At 43.4% G+C, this 21,454-nt stretch overlaps 1 protein-coding gene across 1 annotated transcript in view; it reads right to left on the bottom strand.

The window, feature by feature from the left end:
- LOC133800070 (uncharacterized) overlaps positions 1-21,454 on the bottom strand; it is a 127,841-nt gene that overhangs the window by 103,662 nt on the left and 2,725 nt on the right. The window lies entirely within an intron of this gene.

Raw genomic sequence — 21,454 nt, forward strand, 5'->3', positions numbered from 1 at the left:
ATTTTTTTCATAACGTAAGCATGAAATTTATCATAACGTGAGCATGCATTTTCATTTCGTTAGCATGACACGCAAACATACCACATATTCTTACATATTTCAGTCACATACAACATGCTTCATTTATAACATAGCTCCTAACATAATTCATAACATGCTTCATACCATAGTTCTTAACATAATTCATAACATAGTTCAAAATATAATTCGTAACAAAATTCCTAACAAAATTCATAGTATAGCTTATAACATTGTAATATATCATACAAAGTTACCACACTTAAGTATGTCGAGCATACACCCTGCGTGCAGGTGTCCACTCTTCTTACCTCAGGCCCAATAGCGCTCCATACACATTAACACGTCCCTTCAAGTATCCTTAGCGACCCTGTCATATCATATAACATCGAAAGCTTAAAACTCAAACCAAACCAAAAACCATATTAATAATACACCCATGTCCTTCTTAAAGATAAATCATACTCAAAATATTCTTAAGAAGGTCATAAAACTCTATTGCAATAAACCTCAATCGAAAAAGGTTCCAATTTTATCAAATGGATGCATCAAAACCTCAAAAATATACATTTCTGGGCAGCTAGCGTGGTCGCGCTCAAAGAGCACCAGGGCTAACCAGCTGAGTAGCGCAGTCACGCCAATCCCCAAATAAAGAAAAATGAGATGCGATTTTAAACATAGGTTTCAACCCCAAATCGCGATGTTTGGACCCCAATTCACCAAATTAGTCAACCTATCATGTCTCTAACGCTTGAAACATAGATATAACCATTCCTAAACATATCCTAAACATTAAAAATCCCAGAAACAATTAAAACAATCTCGAAACCTCAAAACCTAGATTTGACCAAAAAATTTAAACAACGAGGTTTGAGCACTTACATATCAAACTCCAGCCATAAGAACTTAGATCCTTGTTGTCTAAGAGAACTCCTAACCTTCCATAACTGAGATTGAAAATCTCTCCAAAAATACCATTCTTCAAGATTCAGATCATGAATGAGAGAATTGTTCATTGGTCTGTCTTCCTTTCGTATATCGCTAACTCAAATGTTTGAAACTTCTTACGACATCAAAACCTATTCCCCTTTATTATTTAATTATTTAATCTGATTTAAATCGTGTAAAAACCAAATTACCTTACTGCCCCAAACCTCTAACTTTTCCTTAATAATTACTTAAAGCCCATATTGTAATTTACATCCAAAATATTAGGTTTAACTTCTCATAATTACACTTTCTATCATAAAACCCATAATTCTACTTTGGGCCCCATAAAACAACTTCTATCATACTTTGACCCCTAATACTTGAAGAAACTAATATGTGTGGATTGCTTGATGGAACACATAACATAAGCATACATCATAACTCATGCATATCATAGTTCATATAATTAAACTCATAATATCACACAATTTAAAATAATACCCTGACCCAAGCCTGATTACCAAAATACCCTTAAAATGCAAAGGTGGACATTACATCTGATTTCTTCAAGTGATGTTTGGAGTTACGTTAGGGAAAAGGATGGGACCGTGCTTGATCTAGTTAAGAAAAAAGAAGTAAAAGTTTGGCCAAGGGAATGCTTCAAAGGTTAGAAGCTTCTCGGGACTGGCAGAATACCATCTGCATTTTTTTGAAGAATCTTCAAAGACTACAGTATCCTTGACTGAATTAACACATGAGAACCTAAGGTTTTTCTTGATCGGTAGATGTGAAATAGGCTTCCAAGAGTTGAAACAAAGGCTGGTCATTGCACCATGGTATCAGTGTAAGTATGTGGTGGACTGAGATACAACATTTTATGGTGGATACAATCTTTCCTGTTCAATAACGAGAATTTTGTAGTATTTCAAGGTGCGGTATGATATAGAATAGGATATGCTCGTACGTGCGTTGGGAAGGTGATTTCTTGTGCTTCATGGCTGTTAAAGGAATAAGAATAGAAATATTCTACACGGTACTTTGAGTTGACAGTCATGATGTTGCATTTAAGATGTGGCGACATTACTTATGTGGGGAGAAAAGTGTGACAGACACTGGCATAAAATTTTAGAGAGTGTTTTATTACCCATTGGGGATAGAATATGACATAAAGATGTTGGTGAGAATTGGTGAAGGATTGACAGTGAAATCATTTATTAACCAGGGAAAACTAACGTGGAGGATAATACCTTAAGTTGGAAAGGTCAAAGCCAAGTGTATGATTCGAAATAGATCACAACAAAGTGAGTTGAAGAAAAACCTAGAATTGGTATAGAGTTTGGGATTAATGAATTGACAGATATAATTATACAAATGATGAAACATAGAAATGGAATCTTAGTAGAAGTGGCTAAGGGCACTACTAATTTGACATGGATAGGTTGAAATGTGAGAATCAGGAATGTGTTTTGATGGACGCTGGCATCAAGATCGAGATTCTAGATGAATCCTATGCCACTCCATGCTTGCTACACTCAGGAACCATAAACGTGTATCAAGATTTGAAATCGTTGTATTGGTGGCTAAGCGCCTAACCTTTCAACAAGTGAGGGCTAAATACCAAGGGCAAGTGGGGTTATCACGACCTTTGGGAATTTTATTATGAACATGGGTGGATATAAATATAGAACTTATGGATGGATTGCCTATGATTGTGGGTAAGATGATTTTGGTATGAGAGGTTGTGAAATGGTATACCAGGTCATCGTACTTTCTGCTTGTGCGAATAAATTATAATGTGGAACAGTATATTAAGTTATATGTGCAGGGAGATGGTGTATCTCCATGAGGCACCAAAGTTTATAGTGCCAGTTCGAGATCCCAAATTTGTTTCCAAGTCGTGGAATGGCTCACAGAGGGCAATGGGTACAAGAGTGAGATTCGGTATCACTTTTCATCCTCAAATAGATAGAAAATCAAATAAGACAACTCAGACGTTGAAGAATGTGCTTTGGGCATATGAATTTGGTTTTTGGGAACCCTGGAGTAAGTGCAATCCCTTGATTGGGTTCAACGATGGTTATCAATTGACAATCGGAGTGACCGCATATGTGATATTGTGAGATAAGAAATGATAACCACTGCTTTCTAGGGATGAAATGGAAGAATGGAAGTATTTTGATCCTGAAACGATTCTGAGAACCAATGAAATTATTAAAAAATGTTAGAGCAAGAGTACTCGCATTATTGAAAAGGCAGAAAAGCTACACAAATTCAAGTAGGAGTGTGGAGTTCCAAAATTGAAGATGTTGTGTTTCTCTTAGTATCACAGTTTAATGAAATAAAATAACTAGAAAGAAAAGGAATCTAGATCCTAGATTTGCTTAATCTTTAAGATTGTGGAAAGAAATTTGGTAGGTGGCCTATAGATTAGCTTTGCTTCGGCATTAGCAGGAGTTCATAGGGTGTCTCAAGTGTCGATGCTAAGGAAAGATGTATCGAGTACTACATTTGTTTGGGTTAAGAGACCCTGGAATTACAGTGAGACTTATTATGTGTAGAGAAGCCAGTGGGAATACTAGATAGAAAGGGATAAAGTCTTAAGGAATAAGACTCTCTTTATATTTAAATTATCTACGCTAGTTTTACAATATTCAGTTCGTGCGTTAATTGATAGGTGGAGGTATTATTTTGTGTTTTATTTATCAAGTTGTATTGAAATTATCTCTAAATGACAACATTTTCTATTTTCAAAATTTATTGGACCGTTATTTTTAAACTATTTTATTACGTGATTGATGGTTGCATATGAATAAACTATGAATTTTAAATGGCTGACTAACAAAATTTAAAGGCGGGTACATTCTTCTTTACAATAAAAACATGCAACAAAAGACTTTTAGGATCCATAGAACACCACCAAGATGTTCATATCCAAACAATGACAAAAAAATAAAAAGTTAAGGCAAAATAACCATACAAAAGTCTCGAAACACATTATCCCCAGACTTAACGAGCTAAAATATATTACTTCTCATCATTTTCCTTAAGACCATAATTCTTCATTGGAGATGTAGTAGCTTCCTTATGACCTTTGATATTGGTCTTGACTGGTGTTTCAGTCGTATCTCCACAAACAACCACATCAGACTTAGTCTACTTGTCCGACTCTTCCTATCCATCTGTGAAAAAAGTATGCTTATTAATTGTAGCGCCCCGAAACTGTTAATAGAATTAAGTTCTTTGATTAGCGTGTCGGGAGGGCATGTGGGGTAATTATGTGTGAATTACTTGATTTATATGATTATATGACTGAGTATGCATGATTATGTGCATTAAACGTGTTTATACCCCCTTCTTGTTAAAAAAAATTGACATTTTCATAATTTTGACTCATTGAGGGAATATTTGTAATTTTATATACTATGTGCTTGAGACCATATTATTATGTGAATATATTTGCGATATTCGACATGAGTGTGTCTTTTCAAGAAATTTTAGCAAAAAAGTCACAACGAGAACAAATGCCTGACTGGTGTCAAACCTAGGGGTATTTTGGGAATATTGTATATTTTGGGAATTATTGGTAAATGATATAAATTGGGGAAAATATTTTTTTTTTGTTGGATTAGTGGATTAAATTGAGAATTATAGGTATAATTTGGGGTTTATTTGGAATTAAAGACTAATGACCATTTTTCCCTTATTGGACTTTAAGGAAGAAATGAAGGGACAGGTATATTAGTCATTTGACCAAGGGATAGAAAAATGGCTAAGGGCTAGACTGCAGCTGCCTATCATGGTTAGCATATTCCCTTTCTCTCTTACTTTTTAGACCCTTCTTTGTTCTTGCACTAAGGTTCATTCCAAGGGAACAATTCTTCAATTTTAGAGGAAATGTGTAGAATTCAAGCTTTCTAATGGGAGTGCACTTTCTCCTCTTATTTTCTTCAAACTCTTGTTGTTCTTCATGTTCTTGAAAGATTTTTGGGTTTGTTTAATTTTTGAAATTTTGGGTTCTAAGTTGTTTGATTAGGTGTATTGATGCTAGGATTTAGTTTACAAATTGTTTAGAAGATTGAATTGCTACCAAAAATCATGATTTGGATGTTGTCATTTCGGATTTGGGAAAGGATGGGTTTAGAACCCTAAAATTCCAATTTGTGTTGATAGTTGGGATTTTGATATTTATTGGTGTTTATGTGTTTTATGGGAAGGTTTTACTAATTTTAGGGCATGGTTTTGAGCTTGGTTCAGAATTTGGGTTGATTTTTCTGGGTTTTGAGGTGTGAAGTTGCAGGATTCTAGGATTTCACAGAGGCACCATTGGGTGGGCGTTGCGGTGCAAATACATAATTAGGTGCTTTCATTTCCTCTCTGCCTATCGCGGGGCCAAGGGGTCGGCACCGCGATGCCAATGCATTTTTAGGTTGCAATTTTTTTCTAGTTTTGGGAATTAGGTTCGAGGGCTCGGGGGACAATTCCATTACCTAGTCGCATGGAATCGAATATCCCAAAAGCTAGGGCTTAGTCTTGGAGCTCGTTACCAGACATAATCTTAATAAGCGTAACATTTATGTTGTGACTAGGGTTTCCGAAAGGCTCAGGAAAAGGATCGCACTTGAGGTTGTTGCGTCTTCTATGCAGGTATTGGGGTATGAAAACTGGCATGCGCACCATGAATGGGGCATTGGCCTCTACTTTTGAACGCTGCTATAATTGTGTGTTGATTCTGGTTAGAATCTTATATTCCTATTAGAATTATATATTATTGTTCTATGGTTGTATATGTTGTATCTATGTCATATATATTTTTTTTGTGATTGATCGGAAAGGGGGTCGTAATCGACAATAATCATGTGGAATGTAGCTCAATATGGCAGGGCCACTATGGGGGTGCGATATGCACTTATCCGGCATAGGTTGTATAACTTCTTGGAAAGTTGACTTGAGTTTATTTCTAATATATGAAGCATGTAATAAATGTTTATGTATAATTAAATACTTGTTATGCCTAATTGTATTTTCTTACTGGGCCTTGGCTCACATGTGTTTTGTGGTGCAAGCAAGGGTGAAGGGAAGTTGGACCAACCATGAGTTGGAGGGCTCTAGGGCAGTGTGTACATACTCAGCCTTCTCGGACGCCACAGTCGAGATTCCTTGAGGGACTAAGGGTATAAGTCCAGCTTTCTCGCTTAGGTCAACTATTTTTGTAACCTTGTTTAAATTTGTATTTTGTTTAAAACCTTTTTGGGATCCCTTATACATACTTAAAGTTTTAATAAAATTTTTACTTCTTTTGATAAAAAATTTAGTACCTAAACCACTGTTTAATCTTAATTACACTTTTGAGTCCAAATGACTCTCTTAACGAGCTAAGCACCATTTCTAAACACAGTGTAAAGTTCTTGGATTAGTAGGGTGTTACATTAATGGCACAGTTGCACTCTGTGAAAGTGTGTTTTAGAGGATTAAATGTTCCTTGCTTGTAGCCATCAAATGCAGCAATGGCTTGGACTAAACAACCATATGGAACTAAGATGTTATCCTTTGTCTTCTAAAACATTTTGTAAGCAGCCTCCCACATTGTATACAAACCACTCTAAGGATCCTTGAAGTGTACTTAAAAATATATGTGAATGCAACACTATAAAAAATGGTGTGAACAAAGAATTGATTAAAGGAGGGGGTTATTTTTTAATAATGTCGTGATGTTCTCTATAGAGCCAAAGCCTAACTTATAACAAAACTATACCATATTTCTGTGAATAAGGAATAGTTCTGTTATCCCCAAAAAATGGAGATCGATGGCGTGGCAATAGAGGTGACAAGTGGCAGTACATGGTCCGTAAAAGACACATTAATAAGTCAATAAATATATTGGCTCCTCAGAGTTGTGATAAAGTGACTTGGCTTAGGAATAGCTTAGTAAGCCATGTTAGACCAGAGGAGTGCGTGTCCTACCAGCCAAATACGTGACTGTCCAGTAGAGGTATGGCTGACCAGAAGGTGATATTCATTAACCAGGGAGAACAGACTACGTCAAGATTCCCAGAAATGGCTTCAACAAGAATCGGTCTTGGCATATGCGGGAATCTCTCATTCTTCCCACAAATTGGGTGTTCTGTTACATTTTGAATATTTTTGTAATTTAAATATAATAAATATAATGAAATATCCCGATTCTAGGGGAGAGCAGATGTATGATCCTAAGCCTATAAATATATGGCTTATGGGATTAGAAAGGGACTTTTGGGAAATTTTGGGTCTGAATTTTCTAGAGAGAGAAAGTGCTTGTATCCCAAAGAAATCTTGTATTTTTGTAATCTGCACTGAAGAAACTCAGTTGACTCAGCTTCACCCGATCTTGAGTGCAGATCTATAATCACAACTCTAAGTGGATTAGGCTATTACCAATATATTGGGGCTAAACCACTATAAAAATTGCGTGTGTTATTTACTTTCTGTTCAAAACCGTCTGTGTCGTTTTATTTCTCTTGAAGGTTTTATCGTTTTTGACATTCTCACGTCGTTGGCCAAAAACCCAGTCAACATTTTGGTGCTCTCGTTGAGAGCCTGAAGAGAAAGATAGACGGTCTCTGAAGTCATATGGCACCTAAGAACACCAATGCGGCCTCCAAGAAGACAAGCTCCTCTAAAGAGCCTGCTAGATCAGAAGGTCCTAGCCCACAAGACCATGAGAATGAGCCTAGGGTCATGCTCGAGGATGTGACTCCAGAAGTTGAAGAGCTCCAAGAAGCCATGAGCGCCTTCCAAGAGGAGATGGCACAAATCCACGCCAGACAGGAGGCATTCGCTGAAGAGATGGCCAGGCAGAGAGCTACGTTAGAGCAGCAAAGACGCGATATGGAGGCCAGGAGCGAGGAGATCAAGCAACAGCAGGAGGAGGCCGATAGGAGACATCGTGAAGCAGCACTTGCTCTAGAAGCAGCTACCCAGTTGGCCCAGACCAATGCCCAAGTGGCACCACGAGGAGCAGCCACCCCAGGAGCAAGGACCACGGAAGCTGGTCGTAAGAGCACTGATAGTCCCAATTCTCGAGGGCCAAATAGGAGTGGTAGTAACCCACCTGGTCGGGAGGAAGATGGGGTCCGATCGGGCACTGTCTCAACCCAAAGGGAGCACTCTAGAACCCCCTCAGGAAGTCACCGATCGGGTAGTAAGAAGACTCCACCTGGGCCGGAGCAAAATAAAGCCCCTCGAAAGAAGAGGACTTCACAATTCAAAGATGGGCATGGTCGGGATGAGGCTGATAGTCATCCCACCGACCAGTCAAAGGAAAAGGAGGGCCATGACCAACAAGGAGGAAAAGACTGCCCGGGACGTACCGAAAAGCCTCCACTGCACCCCGGCCAGCAGCGTAGCAGGAGAGAGCAGGTCCCGCGTAGTAAGCCCTCTGGAAAGTCGAAGAGTACGGTGTTCGATTGGGCAGGAGAGAATGCTTCTCAGAAGGATCTAAGGGATGTTATCATCAACAAGAGGAGGACTGTCCCGGTCGAAGGGAAAAATCTGGACCACCTTGTCAGTCAAGTATAAATACTTGGCGATGGCGCGCCAGATGGTAATGCCTGACCAGGCGGTCAAGACCTTGGAACCTCATCAGTTGCACCAGCCATCCAAGCCCAGCTTGACATGCTAGCAGCTGCAGTGCAAGGTTTGTCGAAATGACCTTCCGAGATAGATGCGATAGACCACCAGAGTGGCAGCCCGTTCTGTGCTCGAATTAGAGCAGCCCAACCACCAGCAAAGTACAAAGCACCGGTTCTGCCAGTATATACAGAAAAGGCAGACCCGATAAGGCACATAGGGAAATTCAAAGATCAGACGGAGCTGCTCGGAGTAAGTGACGATTATCGGTGTAGAGTTTTCCCTACTACATTGTCCGATACTGCCCAGGAGTGGTATTGGAAGTTTAAGCCAAACTCCATTACCTCTTGGGAAGCATTCAGGAAGGAGTTTTGTAGACAATTCAGCACTGCCCGGACTCCACCAGTTTATGCCAACCACTTGGCAGATATCAAACAAGGAAAAGATGAGTCTCTAAAGAACTATATACATAGATTCATGAGAGAAGCCAATACAGCAACTGCTGTAGGAGACGAGGGGAAGATGGTTGCCATATCTACTGGGATAATTTATCGGAGCCCTTTATGGGACAGTATACATAGAAATCCAATTTCAACACTTCAACAGTTTCGTGACCGAGCAGACAAGTATATGAAATTGGATGATGCAATAGAGAAAGAGGAGAATGGCATAAACAATCCGGGTGGATCAATTGACTCTGGTGGAAGGAAACGTGGAAATAATGGGTCTGACCACCATGAGGAAAAGAAAGCAAAGTTGGATTCAAGTGAAAAGCCAACCAAGTATGAGCCTTAATTCACTAACTACACCACTCTCTTAACCAGCCGAGCAGAGATATATCTTGCTAGTCATGAAGAGGTTCCCTACAACAAGCCTCCACCCATCAAGAAAGCGATGAGGAAGAGAGATATGAATAAGTTTTGTCATTTCCATGGAGATTATGGTCATGACACGAATGAATGCAATCACCTCAAGGACGAGATAGAATTTCTTCTCCGGTTGGGCAAGTTGAGGAAGTACCGGGCAGAGACACCCCAAGGAGAAGGAGGTAGCAGCAACTCTGGTCTCAAGCGACAAAGATCTCCACCCTTGCAGCCCGGACCTGTGAACTTTACCTTAGACACTATATGTGGAGGACCACACTTGGCTGAGGAGAGCAACGAAGCAAAGGAGAAGTATGCTGAGCAGGAGTGCTAGGATCATAAATTACTGGAGTGGAGAGCACCAAAGGATATATTATTTTTAAATGCCGCTTTCAGAGTGGTAGTTTGATTTCGAGTTGTTAGACTTGTTATTTAAGTTTGGTTTATGAACTGGTTATTTGCTAACCAGTCATTTTATTTTTGAACAATTTTGGTTGTTTAAGACTCGTTATTAGACATGTTTTGTCCTTTTTAATTTACGAGTAATAAAAGAGACTACGCGTAGCGTGGTCGATTCTTGCTACAAATATGCATGTGTGTTAGTTATCCGAGTAGTGTTCAACTAGTCGGTAAAATCGGGCAGTGTTCAACTGGTCGATATGTTCAAGCAGTGTTCAACTACTAGAATATTTTCCATATATTCTATGTGTTTCACGAGTAATTAACTGCTCGAACAGATTCAGTCAGGTAGCAAGTGACTAAGGATCTTTCAACCCTCAATCACCTGGGGGGCACATGGGGTATACTGGTATATAATTTAACACAGGCAATAAGAGCACGAGTTAATATATTTGTTTTTAGGCTGACTTGTAAATTTTCGAAGTCCAAAAAGGCCATTAAGCTAACTTGTTTGACAAAGCTTAAGTAACTTGGAATTTATTTCTAAAAAATTTAAAGTTAGGAGCAGATATTCGTTTGACAATAAGCATGCTCATAAAATGTTAGAGAAATAAGAGTGTGAGAAAGTATACTTAGTATGGACTTATGAAATGTCTAGAATTTCTAAGTTAGAAAACTAAGTACTCATGCGAAAATATAAGGCATACACCAGAGTGACTTTACTATTCACAAAAAAAAACTTATAACTTTTTAAGTCTAGAGGAGACTTACAATGTTTTAAGTTAGAAAAGAAAAGTAAGGTATGAATGCCAACAACTCGGTTGTACGAGAGAAATATCAAAGCTGCTAAGCAACAATTGTCTTCACAACAAAAAAGAGTAAACTACTGGCAAGGTACAAAGTCTAGTTGATCAGGTGCAACGTTTTCCTGGTCGGGAGAGATACAACTTCCCTGGTCAGCTGAGTATGTACCACTGGTCGAGTAGGGAACTCTATTGTTGAGCATGACTAACATTTATGAGTCCCTGGAGTGAATCAAACAAATGCATGCAAAGTAAATACTACATAGTGAAAAATTGTCTTTGAGAGGAGAAGTCAATTTTTCACCAAGATTGATTGAGAGAAATCAATCTCTCAAAATAATTATGGAAGGTTCGAACAAGGTTCTTTGGTGGTTTCATGTAGGGAGGGTTTTAGGCATAGGCTTAAATGGCTATGCCATGTGCCCAAGCAAATGCCTAAGAGTGCCTAAAGGTGCTTAAAGTGTTTAAAAAATGTGGTGTCCGAGCAAACATCTTGAGATGGCCGATCGGGTGCATCTTGGTCCGAGGAGCCGAGAGATGCCGAGGAGCTGTGTTGTGTCCAAGCGGACACTTGGGTCTGAGGGGGCTGTAGTGCGTCCGAGCGGCTGTGCCAGTCCGAGGAGCTGCTGCCGCACCTGTGTCCGAGAGGTTGCGCTTGGTCCGAAGAGAGGTGAGTGTCCGAGCGGCTAGAGGATATGTGTCCGAGCAGCCAGGCCTGCATTTGGAAGGTGATGCCTTGGCGTCCAAGTGGAAGAAAGCTGAAGTCCGAGCGGTTGGAGGAGATGCATTCGAGCGGCTGGAGGAGATGTGTCCGAGCGGCTGTGACAATTCGAGGAGATGTGCCTGATCCGAGGAGCCCGTGTGCGTCCGAGCCGAGGAGAGGCAGCATGATCCGAGGGGTTCGTGTGGCCATGACTGAGCCCAATACCAAGGGTCTGATCGATCACCGAGATTGTAATCTTTGCGCAACCAAATCGAGGATACTCAACAACCTATCTCGGATACCATGATAATTTTTCAAAATAGACAAAAGGAGAATTGAGAGAGAATCAAAAGGGAGGCTATGTTATCATTATATCAAGAAAATAGAGTTTGAAGAAATCACAAGACAAGTTTAGTCGTGGGAGTTTACGTGAAAGTTATCAACCGGATAGGAGCTTTTGGATGACCTCGAGAACATTTTGCTAGAAGAAAAGTTTATCATACGAGAAAAATCGTATAATAAACTTGGGGGGCAAATGTTATAACCAAAAAATGGAGATCGATGACGTGGCAATAGAGGTGACAAGTGGCAGTACATGGTCCGTAAAAGACACATTAATAAGTCAATAAATATATTGGCTCCTTAGAGTTGTGATAAAGTGACTTCGCTTAGGAATAGCTCAGTAAGCCATGTTAGACCAGAGATATGTCATGCTAGACCAGTGTGCCATGTTAGACCAGAGATGTGTCATGCTAGACCAGTGTGCCATGTTAGACCAGAGATGTGTCATGCTAGACTAGTGTGCCATGTTAGACCAGAGATGTGTCATGTTAGACTAGAACAGTGATGTGCCATGTTAGACCAGAGGAGTGTGTGTCCTACCAGCCAAATGCGTGACTGTCCAGTAGAGGTATGGCCGACCAAAAGGTGATATTCATCAACCAGGTAGAACAGACTACGTCCAGATTCCCAGAAACGGCTTCAACAAGAATCGGTCTTGGCATACGCGGGAATCTCTCATTCTTCCCACAAATTGGAATCTCTAATTTAAATATAATAAATATAATGAAATATCTCGATTCTAGGGGAGAGCAGATGTATGATCCTAAGCCTATAAATATATGGCTTATGGGATTAGAAAGGGACTTTTGGGAAATTTTGGGTCTGAATTTTCTAGAGAGAGAAAGTGCTTGTATCCGAAAGAATTCTTGTATTTTTGTAATCTGCACTGAAGAAACTCAGTTGACTCAGCTTCATCTGATCTTGAGTACAGATCTATAATCACAACTTTAAGTGGATTAGGCTATTACCAGTATATTGGGGCTGAACCACTATAAAAATTGCGTGTGTTATTTACTTTCTGTTCAAAACCGTCTGTGTCGTTTTATTTCTCTTGAAGGTTTTATCGTTTTTGACATTCTCACATCGTTGGCCAAAATCGCGGTCAACAAATTCCATTAAAGAATCCTTCGGTGAAGGTGTAAGACTTGACGGATCAAGAGCCTCGCATAAAAAGGCTCCGACCACCTACAACCAACCAATCCTTGTGTGAAGGCAAATAGACACGCATTCTCCTCGACAATTGGCCTCGCAAAGCAAGGCCCAGTCTTCTTGCACAGACGCCTAAGTGTGCATCCCCTTATGCGCGCGTCTTCAATAGCCAAGGACCTCGCATAGCGAGGCCCAAACATCATGCGCGGGCATCTAAGTTTGCATCTCCTTATGCGCGCGTCTTGCTCAACCAAGGGCCTCGCATAGTGAGGCCAAGCCTTCATGCATGGGTGCCTAAGTGCACATCTCCTTATGCGTGCGTCTTGCTCAGCCAAGGGCCTCGCATAGTGAGGCCCAATCTTCATCACACGCCTAGGTGTGCATCCCCTTATGCTCGCATATTCCTCAGTCAATGGCCTTGCATAGCGAGGCCCAACCTTCTTACACCCTCACATCTCATCCTCTTGCAACATCCTTTGCCACACTTAGCAAATTACAAGGAAGCATGAGGAAAAGATTTATCATGGAAAAAGGAAACGATCATTAGGTATGTAACGCCCTGGATAACAAAGACTGTTACACTGTGATTTTTAAAATAGTGCAAGACTCGCTAATCAAGTCATTTGAATATAAATGTGATCCTAAAGTCAATTATGAAGTTGGGCTTAAAATATTTTTATCATAAACTGTTTGATACATGGGATCCCAAAAACAGGGCATATGTGGTAAATACAATCCCAAAAAAGTTAATATAACCAAAAGTCAATCTAATGGCAAAATACAAATTGTTATAGCTCTGTCCCTGTAACTATCCCTCAACCGAGGTCGTCGAGCAGCTATACACTCCGCCCCTAGAACTCTCCAACTCATGGTTGGTCCAGTTTCCTTTTGCCTTTACCTGCACCATGTAGCACCCGTGAGCCAAGGCCCAGCAAGAAAATCATAAACAACAAACACATATAGCAACAATAGTATTTAATCAACCTTAATCCATCCAGATCAATTATTTAAAAGAATACAATCATTTAACTGAACAATGGTAAATATATATTCTCAAGTACATATCTTAACCAGTTACAAAAATGTTCAGGGTTGGCACTCTTAGGCCGAGCCATCGGTTTATCTAGCAGACCCCAACTCGCTTAGGTTGAGTTGCGTTCAGTACGCATATCATCAGCCCCGAAACCCTTAGGCTATTCATTCACATATTACATACAACCATACAATCACACAGTACAAATATTCAATTATTGGGAACCTGAGTCCCGTTCACAACCACAAGGGTGCAGTTTTCTTACCTCGAATCCCGAGCAATAAATAAAGAGCGGTCCCGAGCATGATTCTCAGTCCTGAGCCTTAGCGATAATCCTAGTCACAACAACAGTGGGTGCCTATAAATCTCTAATTAAATTAAATGTTTAGGGAGCAAATATTAGCCTCTAGAACCTCGAATTCTACTAAACAGGGTTGTAGAATTCATCTCTAGCGCCTAGATTTGAATCCCCGAGCCTCCCTGAGCCTAAAACCTTGCTTTCCCTTAATTTTCCCATTTCGAGCCGCGAATTTCCCTTAAGAGATGCGGCCCGCCCCTAAGACCGAGGCCAAGCCCTCCTTGTTGGAGGCACGGGCCGCGACTTGCACCCCAACAGGTTGCGGCGTGCCTGGCGAACCAGAGGCTCCCAACCTCCAAGAACACATGGGCCGCTATGCCTGAAGAACAAGGCCGTGACCCGAGCCCCTAAACCCATAAAAGCCAACATTTCTCAGTGTTTCTCCTCGAGCCTAACCTCAAATTCACCCCCCAAACCAACAACAAAACTTAAATTTAATCATAGAGTTCCTATCCTTTTGGCCTAAACATTATATCTAGCCCAAAAACCATTCTTGCGCTCCTTAAGCATCTAAAGTTAGCTCAAGAGACCAGAATCCATGCAAGCTCTGTTTATGGCTTGAATTCCTCCAACTATTCTCTATACACTTCTATCCTTAATTCCTTAGTTTAGTCCCCCAACCCCAAACTCAACTTCAATCCTAGGTTGCCCCCTTGAGTCCCTCCTTGAAAATTCAAAGGTTTCCCCTTAGTTATAAAGAGATGAAAGAAGAACGTTTTGAGTGTTAAGGGAATTCTAGTGTATTCTGATACACTCCCAAGAATTTTTTGTGTATATCCTTAACCCAAAAATACCATTTTGCCCCTTTGTACGCCCTAAATATCCACGGGCTATTAGCGAGCTGAGAAAGGGCATAATTATATCAGCCACGTGGGTGATATGTACCCGGAGCTGCTGTTACCAGGTCCTACCTCCTTAGCTCGAGGTAACCAAAGGCTTAGTGGGATTACTAAGGAGTCGGGTCAGGAGTATGGACACCACGGGCTAAGAGTACATCTAGCTCGAGGTACGAGCTTGAGTTGGCACCTCTCACCCCTTATAAAGTCAACCACGCAATGTAAACATGCATATATCAGACATCACGTGTCTGATCCATCCCTGAATTCTCGGACACACAGCATAAACGTGCGTGTTCAGGCACCCACGACTGGGTTGGGCCGTGCGGCACATTATCCCCCTTTCCTATTGATTAGACCACACTTCAGTGTCAGGTTTTAGGAATTAATCATGAATGTCACAGAAGTGACATGATGGGTAAGAAGGTCATGGGATGACCCCTCTTGCCAACCCCTAGGTGCCCTCTCCCTATAAATATGGAGACCCTGGGAGTTGCAAGGGGTTGGATTCTATTTTGTAAAGAAATACCCTGTAAAGAATATTAGAAAGATAGCAATAATATTGGCTGGTGGACTAGAAGGATTTGAGCCTTTGAACCACCTAAAAAAGTATTCGTATCACCATTTTACTTTGAGATCATTCATCTATTACGGTTCATTATTTAGCACAAATCCCACTCTTTATTCTATTAATTATCTGTTGCCGAAGAACCGCATCAACAGTTTGGTGCTTTCATTGAGAGCTGTTATATTGGTGTTATCGCAAATACCTAACCATGGTGGTCACTCGCTCAAGACATGGTAACGAGGCGGACCAACGTGATTGGCAGGAGGCCCATCATGCCGCCATTTCTGATGATCAGAACCCTGAGGTTCAGCAGCGAACGGGCAAGTAGCCAATAGGCCAAGATGACTATGGAAGTTCGGCTCCCCAGCCACCTAATCCGAACCCAGATTTCTACACGATGGTGGAAATGGAAAATGCATAGCTGAGGAGTCAGCTGGCGAAAGCTAACCAGCATATTCAAGAGGTTTTGGCCCGACTACCCCTCTTACAACCGACGCTAACGTCGGAAAGAGGCAAGGCGAGACTCATAAGTCCCGCCAGGGTTATCAGTCCAGGCCCAGCCGGTCGGTCAGACCCCCGACATCAAACTCTACTCCCACATCACACCGCTGGGAAACCACTTTTGAGGAACCACCTAGGGTCGAGCAGCAGTACAGCCGATCTGTCCAGACCTCAACTCCCAGCTCACTTCCGCCGTCGAGCATGCCCAGAAGGGCTCAAGGGAGTTCGTGAAGGAGATCCGGGGAGGGCTCACAGCGACAGCCCGCCCTGGCCAGCCGTCATGCACCCCGCTCAGACCACCGAGCATAGGACGCGGAGGATGGTAGAGCGGAGCGGCCCCAACCTAACCTGATCCGCCTTGACAGGACCAGAATTGCATCTTCGGTCAGGCATCCTCCTTCACCAATAAGATACCCGTCTCCTCTCCAGCCAGTCCGAGACATTCCGGCTCATGGGAGCAGTAGGAGAAATCCACCTTTTGCCGGACCTTACCATCGTAGCCCGGCGCCCAGAGAAGTCCCGGATCCTCATCCCCAGAGGCGGGCTCCAAGTTTCTCAAATGGGAGCTACTGGACCGAAAGTCATCGAAGTGACCTTTTCGGTGGAGACCTGCGCCAACGCTTGAGCTCAGCGCAAAGTCCTCAGGCCGCCCCGAGGAGCGACCTCCGAGATCGTCTAAACTCTCAAAGGGGAGACCCAGTGGGAAACGGTAGCCATGCTCGCCAAAGGGAAGACCTGTCCGAAGTACGTGACAGCAGGAACGTCCCATATAACCTATCTCAAGATATGAGGGACAATAACTCGCCAAATGCATACAATGGATCCAGAGCTGTTGAACAGCCCCGGAACAACCAAGGAAATCAGGACAAAACCCTTGAGCGTCTGCCTCAAATGGAGGAGCTGATGAGGAAGCTCCTATCAGAAAAATAAAAAGATGAATATGATTCAGGGGACGAACTTGAGCTCTTCGCCCCCAGCATAGCAGCAACGGCATATCCACCTAGTTTCCGTATGCCGCACTTGTCCAAATTCAACGGAGACGGGGATCCGTCAGATCATCTGGGTATGTTCAATACCTTGATGATGGACCACAACATTGGCCCCGAGCTGAGGTGTTTAATATTTCCCTCCACCTTGACTGGGCCGGCCAGACAATGGTTTAAACAGAGTAAGAAGCAGTCAATCAGCTCGTGGAAAACTTTCTCTACTGACTTCAAGAGAGCCTTCCGAGCTTCCCAGGCTACCCGCGTCAAGGTCGACACCCTGGCAAACGTAAGGCAGCAACCTGACGAGCCTCTGAAGGCTTACCTGAGCAGATTCACGAACGTCGCTGCTTGGGCCAGAGACGCAGATGATAGCTCCAAGCTCATGGCTTTGAGAACTGGGATCCTCGTCGGAGGGGGACTCTGGAAGGAGATACAAAGGAAGGGAGTCAGCACCGTAAATGAATCCCTGAATAGGGCCCAGGGATGGATCAACCTGGAGGAGGCGTAAGCCTCAGCCGCCAGAACCAGCCAGGTCCCTGAACAGCCCACTGGAGTGGGAACGGAGGTCGTGATAGCGACACAAACCGTTACATAGAATAACCAGTTTGGTGGAGGCAAGAGAAAGGGGAGCAGCGAGGGCAACCAACACGGCCCAAAGAAAAACAAGTTCGTAGAAAAATTTAAGCCGGTCTACGTGACTTATACCGAGCTCACCCACTCTAGGGAGAACATCTTCCTAGCAAATTCTGCTCGCCTCCCCTGGAAGAAGCCGGAACCGTTAAAGCACCAGAAGGGTAAGCAAGACCCTTCCAAGTTTTTTCGATTCCACAACGACATTGGCCACAATACCGATGATTGTAGACACCTGAAGGTCAGAGCCGGACCCTTGGCTCAGTATGCACGGAATAGAGTTCCCGCAGGCCATCCAGCTCCGGAAGTCATGGTCAGTCAGCCCGGGTCTCGGGTAGATTAGGACATCCCTCCTCCCGTCATAGAAGGAGAGATCTCCATGATATCTGGAGGTCCCCATCTGGCTAGCACGAGCAGAGGTGCTCAAAAGAGATACGTCAATGAACTTAAGGCTCATAATGGAGTGGAGTTCGTCCCTGAGCAGCATCTACCAAAGCAACAACGATTGGAGAGGCAACCAATCATATTTACTGAAGAAGATGCCAGCCACGTCCAGTTCCCTCATAATGACCCTCTGGTCGTAGCCGTGCAGCTTGCTAATCGGAGGTTTAGGAGAGTGCTGGTCGACAATGGGAGCTCGGTAAACCTACTGTTCTGGTCCACGCTGGAAAAGATGGGTTTGTCTGTCACCGAGCTGAAAGCCACCTCCATGATGCTTTACGGATTCTCTGGAGAAGGATCGGCGATAATAGGAATGATCGAGCTGGTGATCACCTTGGGAGAGGGACCTCGAACAGTCTCGAAACTCCTCGAATTTGTGGTCATCGATTGTCCCGCTGCGTACAATGGCATTTTGGGTCGACCTACACTAATAGCGTTTGAATCTGTTACCTCCATTCGCCACCTCGTGCTAAAGTTCCCCTCTTCCACGGGGATATCCACGGTCCGTGGCGATCAACTTGCTGCCAGGGAATGTTACAACATTTCTATGAAGGGAAAATTAAAACCCGGGCAGTTAACGATGACCGTCCAAGGTGGAAATGAGGAATCTCAGGAACTCGTGCCTAATCCTGAGATTGAAAAACCTCAGAATGTCGAAGGGGAAAATATCATCTTAAGTGATGATATTGACCCCAGAATAGGCGAGGATAAATCCGAGCTCCAAGCTATCGAAGAGCTCGAGGAGGTAAATATCGATCCACAGAATCCCTCACGGATGGTGAAGCTCGGGAAAAATCTATGTGGCGAGAGGAAGGCGGAGCTGATTAAGTTCCTGTAGGAGAACCTGGACATGTTCACATGGTCTCATGAGGACATGGTGCAGATCAGTCTGAGCGTCATCATGCACACCCTCCATTTGGATAAAAGCGTGCCTGTGAAATCCCAGAAATAGAGGCACCTAGGAACAACCCGAGCTGAAGCACTAGAAGAGGAAGTAGCCCGGCTCAAAAAGTGTGGCTTTATCCGTCAGGCTAAGTTCCCGGTCTGGGTCGCCAATCCTGTGTTGGTCCCGAAGCCCAACGGGAAATGGCGGACCTGCATCGACTTCTCCGATCTGAACAAAGCTTGTCCCAAAGACTATTTTCCCTTGCCAAGGATCGACCAATTGGTAGACGCCTCGGCGGGGCACGAGCTCATGTCCTTTATGGATGCGTACTCGGGCTATAATCAGATTTCCATGAATCCAGCGGACCAGGAGCACACTAGCTTCATGACCCCAACTAACGTTTACTTTTACAAGGTCATGTTGTTTGGGCTGAAGAACGCCGAAACTACATACCAGAGATTGGTAAACAGGATGTTTGCGAACCAGATCGGGAAGAATATGGAAGTATACGTTGATGACATGCTGGTCAAGTAAAAAACTGCCGATAACCATGTTTCCGGCCTGGAGGAATGCTTTAAGATATTGAGAGAATACGTTTTGAGGCTTAACTCGCAGAAGTGCACTTTCGGAGTCGCATCAGGGAAGTTCCTGGGTTTCATTGTCAATACCCGAGGAATCGAAGCAAACCCCGATAAGGTCAGGTCGTTGATCGAGCTGCCCTCACCTCGATCGCGAAAAGACGTTCAAGGCCTGACAGGAAGGGTGGCGGCACTTAATCGGTTTATCTCCAAATCTATCGATAAGTGTCTGCCATTCTACAACCTGCTCCGGGGGAATAAGAAGTTCAAATGGACCGAGGAGTGTGAACGTGCCTTCCTTGACCTGAAAGCACATTTAGCTGAGCCGCCCATATTGTCCAAACCACGGCCGAAGAGCCTCTTTTCCTTTACCTAGCTGTCACAGAGGATGCAGCTAGTGCCGTATTGGTCCGAGAAGAAGACCGGTCTCAGAAGCCAGTCTATTACATCAGCAAGAGGCTTCTCGGGGCTGAGTCCCGGTATCCGTTGATGGAAAAGATGGCTTTCTGTTTGATTACGGCCTCCCGAAAACTCAGGCCGTATTTCCAGTCCCACTCAATACATGTCATAACCGATCAACCTTTAAGGCAGGTTTTGCAAAAACCTGAAGCATCGGGACGTCTGTTGAAGTGGGCTATTGAGCTCAGCCAGTTCGAGATTTTGTAAACTCCATGAACTGCAATAAAAAGCCAAGCCCTGGCTGATTTTGTGGCAGAGTGCACAGGATTCCGAGAAGATCCTGTGGAAGAATCACCCCGGGCCCCCTTAGTCCAGGCCTCATGGAAGGTCTTCGTAGATGGCTCATAGAACGAAAAATGGATCCGGGGCTGGAATCATTTTGATATCCCCAGAAGGACATAGATTCCACTCGGTGTTGAGATTCGGATTCAAGGCATCCAACAACGAGGCTGAATACGAAGCTTTACTGGCTAGGCTAAGGGTGGCCCAGGAGCTGAAGGCCAGCTCCGTTCAGTGTTACAGCGATTCCCAGCTCGTGGTAAACTAGGTGTTAGGTGAATACCAAGCACGAGGAACCAAGATGGATGCTTACCTGGCCAAGGTAAAAGTTGGGTTGTCTGCATTTGAACGGGGCTCAATCGAGCAGATACCTTGGGAGCAGAATGCCAATGAAGACGCCCTCGAAAGCTCGCTACCTCCGGGGAGACGGAGACTTTGAGGTTAGTACCAGTAGAGTTCTTGGAGAAACCAAGTATATAAGTCGGGGCGGAGGTCGAGATGATCAACGCCAGACCGACCTGGATGACCCCCATCCTCGAATATCTCACAGTAGGAAAGTTACCTGAAGAGCGTAATGACGCAAGGCGGGTACTTTACCAGGTTCCAAGGTATACAGTGGTAGATGGGATATTATACCGGCGTGGGCACTCCCTACCCCTCCTACGATGTGTTCTGCTAGGCGAAGCAAAACCATTTTGTAGGAAGTGCACGAAGGTTTTTGCGGAGATCACACTGGGGGGCAAAGCTTGGCCATGAAGATCTTAAGGCAAGGATATTACTAGCCCACTTTGTCAAAGGACTCGATCTCCTACGTTAAAAAATGTGACAAGTGCCAGCGATTCGCTACAGTTGCCCGAGCTCCCCCAATCGAGCTGAAGATGATCTCGTCCCCGTGGCCATTCGCAGTCTGGGGAATCAACTTGGTTGGCGCCCTCCCTACTGGAAAGGGAGGAGTCCGTTACGCGGAGGTGGCTATCAACTACTTCATCAAGTGGGTAGAAGCAGAGCCCTTGGCAACAATCACTTCAAAAAGAGTCCTCCACTTCATGGTCAAAAGAATTATCTGTCGATTCGGGCTGCCAAAGAA

Source organism: Humulus lupulus, chromosome 9, assembly GCF_963169125.1.
Source record: "Humulus lupulus chromosome 9, drHumLupu1.1, whole genome shotgun sequence".
In the NCBI taxonomy this organism is placed as follows: domain Eukaryota; kingdom Viridiplantae; phylum Streptophyta; class Magnoliopsida; order Rosales; family Cannabaceae; genus Humulus; species Humulus lupulus.